Genomic DNA, 10794 nt, shown 5'->3' on the forward strand with positions numbered 1-10794 from the left:
CATTGACTTCACGGGATGGTGGGTCGTCCAGTTGCCCCAGAACCTGACTCCTGCGTTGAGTCAAGATGGTGTTTCATGACTCGGTGGTATTTTTATTCGATAATTAGGCAATTTCGTGGTTCATTTCAGAATATAAACCATGATTAAAATTATTATTAGCATGCAACGGTCTAGTATACTAGTGTGATGACCGAAGCCCGTGGATTTGAGATCAGCCACACAGGAAAGGGGAATCGGGGTGAGGAAAGAGGAAAGAGGATCGGGATGAGGAAGAAGCAGGGTAAGTGAGAGAGAGAACAGGGGGTGAGTATGATTCAGACTTTTCTCATTGCATAACCAATACAGAGTTGCACAAGGGACTAAGTACCCACACGCTTACACGACCACACATGGCCCACTGTCATAACCACCAGCTCTCTCTCACCCACGCAGGTCCACCGATACTCCTGTATCAGGTGTGACATTTGCCTCCCCTTGAGCGCGAGCGTCTTCTTCCCAGCAGAGTGCTTCCGGATAGCGATGGCGAAGCACCGAGTAATCTTCCCAAGTGGCCACAAGGGACTAAGTACCCACACGCTTACACGGCCACACATGGCCCACTGTCATAACCACCAGCTCTCTCTCACCCACGCAGGTCCACCAATACTCCTGTATCAGGTGTGACATTTGCCTCCCCTTGAGCGCGAGCGTCTTCTTCCTAGCAGAGTGCTTTCGGATAGCGATGGCGAAGCACCGAGTAATCTTCCCAAGTGGCCATGTCCGGGGAGAGCGAGGACCATTGTACCTTCACTTGCACGATAGAGCTATTGCCTTTCTTCACCATGCGCCGATCGAGGATGGCGATGGGTTGCAACGAAACAGCCGTGAGGTCTGGTACACGGGGCAGCTCGGAGAACACTGGTGTATAATCAGGTGTATAGGGCTTCAATTGGGAGACGTGGAAGACTGGATGAATGAGACTGTCGTCAGGTAGCCGCAGCTTGTACGCCAGTGCCCCAATGCGCTGCAGAATCTGGAATGGACCGAAAAACTTGTAGGTTAACTTGGGGCAGGGGCGATTCACCACTGACGACTGGGTGTAAGGCTGTAGCCTGAGCAGAACAGAGTCGCCCTCTTCGAACTAGCGCTCGGTGCGGTTTTTGTCGGCCTTCTGCTTGTACTTGTTCTACGCGCGCGACAGTTGATCACGCAGCCAGCCGTTGTGAGTTGCCCAGTCCAGATCCATACCTGCACCCTCGGGTAGGTTGTTGGCTAGCATCGGAAGGCCTCCCAGATTGGGTTCTTGGCCATAGAGTGCCTGAAACGGGGATGTCTTCAGCGACGCGTGATGGGTGGTGTTGTACCAAAACTCTGCTGTGGGAAGCCACTGGCGCCATTGCTTTGGGTGGTCGTGCACGGCACAACACAGGTACATCTCGAGGCACTGGTTGACGCGCTCACTTTGGCCGCCCGTTTATGGGTGGTACGCTATGGAGTAGCTGAGCTTTGTGCCGGCGGCGTCGAGGAGGGCGCGCCACATGTTGCTGGTGAAGATTTTGTCGCGATCGGAGACGATGGAGTGTGGCACGCCGTGCAGCTTGATGATATTGTCCCAGAAGGCGCGTGCCACGGTCGCCGCTGTGAAGGGGTGCCGGAGAGGCACGAAGTGGGCGTACTTGGTGAACCGGTTGACGACGACCATGATCACCTCGTAGCCCTCTGACGGCGGCAGGCCCTCGATGAAGTCCATGGTGAGGTCACGCCATGGCTCCGTCGGAATTGGGAGGGGTTGTAGGAGGCCAGGGGATTTGAGGTGCTCGTGCTTGGCGTGTTGACATACCTCGCACTGACGCACAAAATCCTCCACAGCCTGCTTGAGGCCGCGCCATGTGAATTGTTTCTTGAGGCATTGGTAGGTCGCTGTGACACCAGAATGACCCCCAATCGCACTGGAATGAAATGCGTTGATCAACTTGGTTTGGAGAGCAGTGTTGGCCCCAATCCATAGCTTGTCATGTAGGCGAATCACGCCTTGCCGGAGTTCATAGCCTTGCTCGTCCGGACTGCAGATTGCTAGGCGCTGGAGCATGTCTTGAGCATCAGTGTCCGTTTCATAAGAATTGGCTACCTCCTGTAGCCACTATGGTTGGCACACAGAGAGGGGTTGAGGGCAAGAAGGTGCCCAACACGAGACAGGGCGTCTGCTGCGCCGTTGTCAATGCCATGCCTGTACTTGAAGGAAAATTGGAGCCCCGCCAGTTTAGACATCGCCTTGCGTTGCAGCTCTGTGTCCAACTGTTGATCTCCAAGGCTGCAGAGGCTTTTATGATCAGTCACAATGACGAATGGTGCTCTTTGGAGGTAAGCATGCCACTTGTCGACCGCCATGATCACCGCTAGGAATTCCTTCTCGTAGATGGAGCGGCATTGATTGCGGGTGCCCAATGCTTTGCTCAAATACGCGATCGAATGGTTGTCCTGCACGAGTACCGCGCCCACCCCGGTGTCACACGCATCCGTTTCAATGGAGAACGGGCGTGTGAAATCCGGAAGAGCCAGGACCGGAGTGTTGATCATGGCCTTCTTGAGGAGGTCGAATGTCATTTGAGCTTGATCAGACCAGGCAAACCCCTTCTTGGTGAGCAATTGGGTGAGTTGCTTGGCAAGAATCCCATAGTGCTTGACGAACTTGCGGTAATACCCAGTCAGGCCTAGGAAACCCCGGAGTTCAGTGGCGTTCGTCGGAGTAGGCCATGCACTCATGGCACTGGTTTTGCTCTTGTCTGTTGCAACCCCTTCCTTGGAAATGACGTGGCCCAGGTATTCAATGCTTGGTTGCGCAAAGGAGCACTTTGACAATTTGGCGTAGAGTTGATTCTGACGCAGGATGGAGAGGACAGTGCGTAGATGTTCCACATGTTGATGTAAGGATTGGCTGAAAACCAATATGTCATCCAGAAAACTGATGACAAACTTACGATTTGGTTCCGCGAAGATAGAGTTAATCACACATTGGAAGGTTGGTGGCCCGTTGGTGACTCCAAATGGCATGACGCGGAACTGGAAGTGACTGTGATGTGTCTTGAAAGCTGTTTTCTCCTCGTCGCTCTCCCGCATACGAATCTGATGGTAACCGGCGCACAAATCTATCTTGGAGAAGAAAGCGACACCAGCCAGTTCGTCCAACAGCTCATCAATGATAGGTAGTGGGAACTTGTTCTTGATTGTCACCGCGTTGAGACGTCGGTAGTCGACACAGAAACGCCATGTGTCGTCCTTTTTCTTGACGAGAAGGACGGGTGCTGCATAGGGGCTCATGTTGTGAGTGATGACACCCGTACGCAGCATCTCTTTTACTTATCGTTGATAACCCACAAGTATAGAGGATCGCAACAGTTTTCGAGGTAGAGTATTCAACCCAAATTTATTGATTCGACACAAGGGGAGCCAAAGAATATTCTCAAGTATTAGCGGTTGAGTTGTCAATTCAACCACACCTGGAAACTTAATATCTGCAGCAAAGTATTTAGTAGCAAAGTAATATGATAGTAGTGGTAACGGTAGCAAAAGTAATGTTTTTGGTATTTTGTAGTGATGATAGCAATAGCAACGGAAAAGTAAATAAGCGAAGAACAATATATGGAAAGCTCATAGGCGATGGATCGGTGATGGAGAATTATGCCGAATGCGGTTCATCATATAACAAGCATAACCTAGGGTGACACAGAACTAGCTCCAGTTCATCAATGTAATGTAGGCATGTATTTCCGAATATAGTCATACGTGCTTATGGAAAAGAACGTGCATGACATCTTTTGTCCTACCCTACCGTGGCAGCGGGGTCCTTACGGAAACTAAGGGATATTGAGGCCTCCTTTTAATAGAGTACCGGAACAAAGCATTAACACATAGTGAATACATGAACTCCTAAACTACGGTCATCACCGGTAAGTATCCCGATTATTGTCACTTCGGGGTTAACGGATCATTACACATAATAGGTGACTATAGACTTGCAAGATAGGATCAAGAACTCTCATATATTGATGAAAACATAATAGTTTCAGATCTGAAATCATGGCACTTAGGCCCTAGTGACAAGCATTAAGCATAGCAAAGTCATAGCAATATCAATCTCAGAACATAGTGGATACTAGGGATCAAACCCTAACAAAACTAACTCGATTACATGATAGATCTCATCCAACCCATCACCGTCCAGCAAGCCTACGATGGAATTACTCACGCACGGCGGTGAGCATCATGAAATTAGTGATGGATGATGGTTGATGATGACGATGGCGACGGATTCCCCTCTCTGGAGCCCCGAACGGACTCCAGATCAGCCCTCCCGAGAGGTTTTAGGGCTTGGTGGCGGCTCCGTATCGTAAAACGCGATGAATTCTTCTCTCTGATTTTTTTTCTCCCCTAAACCAAATATATAGAGTTGGAGTTGAGGTCGGAGGAGCTCCAGGGGGCCCATGAGGTAGGGGGCGCGCCCTAGGGGCGCAGGCGTGCCCCCCACCCTCGTGGACAGGTGGTGGGCCCCCTGGCCTTCATCTTTTGCAAGGATTTTTTATATTTTCTGAAAAGTTGTTCCGTGAAGTTTCAGGTCATTCCGAGAACTTTTGTTTCTGCACATAAATAATACCATGGTAATTCTGCTGAAAACAGCATCAGTCCGGGTTAGTTCCATTCAAATCATGCAAGTTAGAGTCCAAAACAAGGGCAAAAGTGTTTGGAAAACTAGATACGACGGAGATGTATCAACCGTTCAATCTCGTCCTTCTGCAATGGTGAGTAGCGATAAGGCCTGCAGTTGATTGGTGTTGCACCCGGTTCTAGTGTGATCGCATGATCATATTGTCGATGGGGAGGAAGTTCAGTTGGTTCTGCAAATACGTCATTGAACTCCGTCAGTACTTTCTGAATCACCATGGGTGGTGGTTGTCTTCCGTCAGAGTCTGAAGCTGGGTTCACCTGAATTTCCAAGAGGGCAGCACCCCAAATCTCATTAGCGTCATGCATCTGCCAGAGAGTCGCTGCATCAAGGGCAGTTAGCGTTGGTGGCTCGTCCGATTGGACGCCGGTCAGGTGCACTGTTTGTCCCTCTCGTTCAAACTGCACTGTTTTCTGTTGCCAGTCACACTTCATTGGGCTGTGCTGCGCTAGCCAATCGACACCAAGCACTGTGCCATAAACCCCGAGGTCCAGAACCCACATAGTTGTGCTGAACTGGTGCCCTTGGACCTGCCACTGTAACTTTGGCACCATAGTGTTGCAACTCAATCGTTGACCGTTGGCAACCCGAACCGAGATTGGGGTAATACTGGTTGTTTCTGCTCCAATCCTTGCTGAAAACGTCGAGTTGACGAAGCTATGTGTGCTGCCGGAATCGACCAATAGCAGCATGGTTTGATTGCCTACAGTTGCACGCAGACGAACGGTTTCTGATGTTTCAGTCCCTTCGACTGCATGTGCAGAGAGTAGGCAACACGCCGCATTGGCCACATCTTCTGGGTCATCGAGCAACTGTAATGCATGCACGGCCTCGTCAGATATCACCTCTCCATGCTCCCCTACCTCGATCGTGAGGAGTTGCGCTGCTCTCTTGCACTGGTGCTCCCACGAGTATTTGTCCCCACAGCGGAAACAGAGACCACGTTGCCGTATGTAGTCGCGGAGCTGGCGTTCCCGGCCAAAATCATCTTGCGCTGGTCGCGGAGCTGGAGCCGGACGGGGTGCTGCTGGGATGTGTGGCACTGGTGGTGGAGGTCGGCCTGGTGTTGGAAGTGTTGCTGGTAGGGGAGGAGGTCGTCCTGGAGGGAATGATCGGAAATGAGGGCGTTGATGATCGAGCTCCTCCTCTTGTATCCGAGAAAATACGGTCGCCCTAGTGATGCTAGTTGGAGCTTGAAGGTGCACCGCAACATGCAGTTCATCCTTGAGACCCGGCAAGAACTGTGTGACAAAAAACTTCGAGCTGAGTGTGGCATCGAGTGCTAGCAGATTGTACATATATACTTCAAACTGCTGCCTGTACTCCACGACCGTGCCGGTCTGTCGGAGTTGCAGGAGATTGTGCATCGGGGATTCAAACTCCTCCGGGCCAAATTCCTCTTCAATTACACGACAAAACAACTCCCAAAAGATCACCGGATTTTGCTGACGAAACGCCCTGAGCCAGAGAGCCGCATGACCTTCCACATAGAGCGCGGCCGTCGCCACCCAGTTGAGTGGGGGCACATTGTAGAGCTCGAAGTAGGCGAGGCAGCGGTCTAGCCAAACCCGAGGTAGTTCCCCGTCGAAGCGGGGAAAGTTGTGCTTCGGTGGCTTGGTGGCGTACTCCTCTCGTGGCCGGGCAGCATGCTCGTCATGCTGTAATGGATGCTGAACGTGCTCCACCGCGGATGGCTGTTCGGGGCGAGCGAGTAGGGGTGGGCCTTCATTGACGAGTCGCGCGACGGAGCCGTGGCCCGTGATGGCCTGCGAAATCGGCAACGCACTTGGATGAGGTGCGTCCCTCTGCGCTGGTGGAGGTGCGGGTTGCTGGAGGCCGTTGGTGGCCGTCGGCTTGCGGAGACCCACCGTGGAGGGGTCGTCCACCTGCGACACCGATGCCACAGTGGAGGAAGCCGTCGAGGAAGCCACCTTGCGCACATCATCCATGTCGGCCTGCGTGAGCCCGATCTTCTTGGACAGGCTCAGCAGCTCGGTTGAGACATGCGTGTTGAACGTGGCCTGCTCCTCCGCACGTTTGGTTGCCAGAGCTTGCTCTTCATTGAACCTGGACAAGAGCTTCTCCATCAGAGCAGTGAGATTTGATGTTTGTTCACCCATGGCCGTGAGGAGTTGCCGGGTCTGGACGGAAGGCTTGGATGGCGCCATGGTATCTGCCTCGAACAGATCGAACCCCGCCGAGGATTTCGTGGGATCTCACCGGAGTGAATTTCGACCTACATCGGTGGATGTTACCGATCAGCCAAGGGAGTTGAGGATGCCGCGGCACAAAAAAATGGGGGGAAATTGTTGGCTCTGATTACCAATTGTGATGACCGAAGCCCGTGGATTTGAGATCGGCCACACAGGAAAGGGGAATCGGGGTGAGGAAAGAGGAAAGAGGATCGGGATGAGGAAGAAGCAGGGTAAGTGAGAGAGAGAGCAGGGGGTGAGTATGATTCAGACTTTTCTCATTGCATAACCAATACAGAGTTGCACAAGGGACTAAGTACCCACACGCTTACACGGCCACACATGGCCCACTGTCATAACCACCAGCTCTCTCTCACCCACGCAGGTCCACCGATACTCCTGTATTAGGTGTGACAACTAGATGATCAGGAAAACATATACAACAACATTGCACGTCTAACAGCAACCATGATTGGAGACATGAACAGATTCCCGAAAAAGGGTTTCCCCACGCTTTATATTCCAAAGCAACCAACACCGATACATAGGAATGCTTGGGCGAGAAGCACAAGAAGCCCAAAGAAAAGAACAAAGAACAAAGAAGAAGAAAGAAATGCCAACAACGGCAGCTCGACAAAGCGCGGATGACCCGCCACCGCTGCGCCCTCCGAAATTGACCCACCACAGACCCAGGCTCCGACCCGCCGCGTACCAAGCAGCACCTCCAACAAGGGATGCGACGTCGACGACGCTGCTGCCCGGACGTACGTACTATTCGTTGGTAGCTGGTGCATGCAGGTGTTCGGGGTGGAGTAGTCTACGATAGCGGCGCAAGTTGCGAGTTAAGGGAAGACCTTAGCTTGTTTCGGTGTTTCTTTGTCGTGCCAGGTAAGTTGACATGAACAGATTATGATGCACGTACTATTCGTTGGTAGCCGTAGCTGCTGCAGTAACATTGGTGTTGACGATGGCGTTGGTGAAGACCGGTCGAAGCAGACGACGTTGGAGACATCAGTATGCGACGACGACATGGATGGTAGACAACCCACGGTGACGAAGTTGAGCAGTCGCGTGAAGGTGAAGGCTGAACACTTCCCAGAAACCTAATTTGTCCTTTCTCGATGCAGGATCACAAGGATAAAGATGTTTCGAGGCCTGCTTTCCCGACTCCCGTTAGCCGGTGCATGCAGGTGTTCGGGGTGGAGTAGTCTACGGTAGCGGCGCAAGTTGTGGGTTAAGGCAAGACCTTAGCTTGTTTGGTGTTTCTTTGTCGTGGCCGGTAAGTCGTATATATAGGAAAACCCACATGGTACCGTGTCACGATCACGATTCCAATCCTACTTGATTTCCCAATTGCACATTTACCGAACAAGAAAGACAAACAACTTGTCCGCCAAAGAACCAGAATATAAAACAACAAAATGAAACTGTGCTCATGCAAGGCCACCGATCGGATTTTGGTGGACCATTCACGCGCATGTCGCACGCCTACGTTATTCGCCCTAAAGCGCACGTGTCGGGTGTTCTATTTCTCTCCTCATACGCATCACTTAGTGGAGTGGGGAGACTCCACTATTTAGGTTGGTCTAGTACCTCCTTCACTTCCAGGGTGACACTCTAAAGATTGCAACTCCGCTTGCCATTTATACATATTCTTTGAGATTTACAAGCGTATTATTTTTTCCCAACCTAGATTTTTTCAAATATGAAATGTTAAAAAGAAATTCAAAAGGAAATAAAATTTACAAAAATGGTTTGTGATTTCTTGTTATTAGCTAAAATTTAAATATGAGTTGTTTGATTAAATTTAAAATGTGGCTCGAATAAGTTTCTGGACTTATTCATAAAACCAGAAATTGATATCACAAAATGTTTGTGACATTTTGTCAAATATTTTGGGCTGTGAGTAATATCCATAAACCCCTATTTTATTGAGACCCTAAAGTCACTAGGTATTAAATTGACCCCTAGAAGAATTTACGGAATAAACTGGTATTCCAAAAAATAGGGTGAAAAATCAAATATTTAATTTGGACATAATAAAATGTTCAATAAGTCCCAACTAATGGATTGAGCCAATGGTAAATTTCCCAAAAGATTTGAATTTAATTTGATTTTTCAATCAGTTCAAAAGTCAAATGGGAATATTTAATATATGGGCTTTATGTTTTATTGGTCATGAAATTAAATTCCAATAAGACCAAGTGCTAGGGCTGACCCTATATTAAAATTTTAAATTTGATAAAGAGCATACTTGGTTCTGAAACCAAGCTCAAATTCAAAAGGAATCTGAAATTAGAAAAGAAAAACAGAAAACAAAATAAATAAAAAAGGAAAAAAGAAACAGAAAATCTATCTAACCTAAACTACATATGGCCCAACCCAACTTCCCGTCTCTCTCACTCACGCGGACGATCGAGTCAAGCCAAGCCCAGCAAACGAGTTGGCCCCGCGCTCACCTCTCTCTCTCTCTCTCTCTCTCTCTCTCTCTCTCTTTCTCGCCACCACACGAGGACCACCCATTAGGAGTCGCCCTGTAACACCCACAATGCGGCTATATCTCCCGCGTGTCGGGGCACAACTTAGAGGCATAGCCGCATGGTAGGCATGTCGCAAGAGGGGTAATCTTTACACATCCCATGTACTGAATAAGAAAGGGATAAAGAGTCGGCTTACAATCGCCACTTCACACAAGACATAAATAGTCATACATCATCCAGAATACAATCAAGGTCCGACTACGGAACCAAAACAAAGAAAGACAACCCAAAATGCTAGATCCCCGATCGCCCCAACTAGGCTCCTCTACTGAAAAGAAACATAGTAACCACTACAAGAAATATGTCAACTAGTGACCTTCTGTCATTGACCCTAAAAGAATTGGTCATAGATCTATGACCATTTGAGACCAATTGGTCAAAAGTTGTTCGAGGGGCTCCAAACCCTAAGCCATTGCGACCATTTTGGTCAGAAAGGTTGTAATTTCCTTACACGAAATGGTCATAAAGCAAACAGCGCTAGTCCGCTGCCTTATTTCTAGTTGTTAACGACCAATATAGATGGTCATATCCTTGTAAATTATGGTGGGTTGCGATGACTAGGCGCCATCTCATCAGTTTTGCCTATGTGTCATGTCCATGTGTCAATTTTTGCCCTAGGTTGTGAAACAACCTATATTTTTGTTATTCCAAAAATTCCCAAAAAAATTCTCATAAATTGTTTGGATCATATCTTCATCAAATATGTCAAAAACCTTCCTTTCCTAGTTCAAAAATAATTCAACAATATTCATTTTCCTATTCTGTTCAGAGCAGCACTTTGTGAAGGATGTACCACTTTGGCATGTCCAAATAGTATCCATTTTCTACAGTGCTTTCCTATGCCCAAATAACCATCCGCCACCAAATGCCAGCTCAATCCATTCATTATTTTGAGCCTAGCTTCAACATTCGTATTTATGTCTAGTGTGGTACTTTGCAAAGCAAGTACCACCTAGGCTCCTCCTTTTGAGCTGAAAATTTGTGAAGACGGTCTTCTTAGTAACTGATCATCCTCAGCCAAAACTTACGCCCATTAGCCATGTACATTTCCCGTACCGCTAATCAAACACTTGGCTGCTAATTCATGTTTGAGCATCGATTGGTCTCCTCGTGAGAATCTTATGTTGTAATATTCTTCCTAGCACCTACCTGGGGAGTGCCCAACCCACTAGACATGCCTAGGCCACCTAGAACACATGGCAACGCCACGGTCACGCGATGACCACGTGACGGGCATGTGAGTTTACGCGCTCTAGAGTTGGGGCCCTCGGCCACCGCCCAAACCTCGACGTATCGCCACCAAACCATGTATTTATGATTAAATAGGTACTTATGTAACTAGAAATTATTTTTGGAAAAAATA

This window comes from Triticum aestivum, chromosome 7A, assembly GCF_018294505.1.
Source record: "Triticum aestivum cultivar Chinese Spring chromosome 7A, IWGSC CS RefSeq v2.1, whole genome shotgun sequence".
Taxonomy (NCBI): Eukaryota; Viridiplantae; Streptophyta; class Magnoliopsida; order Poales; family Poaceae; genus Triticum; species Triticum aestivum.